Genomic DNA, 457 nt, shown 5'->3' with positions numbered 1-457 from the left:
GCAAAATGGGTCTTGTCGTCAAAGGCCTCGCTCCGTCGAGTTGTTCGTCCCTATGGTCATCATGCCGCGCGCGCCGGGGGACGACGAGAAGGGGAAGAAGGCCCTCAGCCTTGGCATTAGGTTCGAAGGCAGTTAGCGTCACGCGGGTTCCAAGGAGAGTTGCCACAATCATCAAAGGGGCCAGCAGGAACACACACACACACACACACACACAAAAAGTAAGGAAGGGCCGGGGTCCTCAGCGACCGAATTGAATGGTTTGTCGTAGGTCAAAGTGTTTCATGTCAGCGCGGTGGGCGCACAGGCCCGCCCGCTCGACAAGAGATTCCCTTCCTTGCTTGCTCATCACGCAGGGCGGCGAACCGCGGCGGGAACGGTGGCCCGCCGTCAGGGCAAAATGCGTCCGCACAGGGCAACTCAGACTCATTACATCAGTTGTTGCTTGGTGCATCACCGG

General features: G+C 58.9%; 1 annotated feature.

Moving 5' to 3' along the window:
* Positions 1-189: 189 nt before the first annotated feature.
* Positions 190-214: a microsatellite.
* Positions 215-457: the final 243 nt, after the last annotated feature.

The sequence above is a fragment of the Trypanosoma rangeli genome, assembly GCF_003719475.1.
Source record: "Trypanosoma rangeli strain AM80 chromosome Unknown Tra_15.4_contig_00061, whole genome shotgun sequence".
NCBI lineage: Eukaryota > Euglenozoa > Kinetoplastea > Trypanosomatida > Trypanosomatidae > Trypanosoma > Trypanosoma rangeli.
This window is presented reverse-complemented; position numbering and strand designations above follow the sequence as displayed.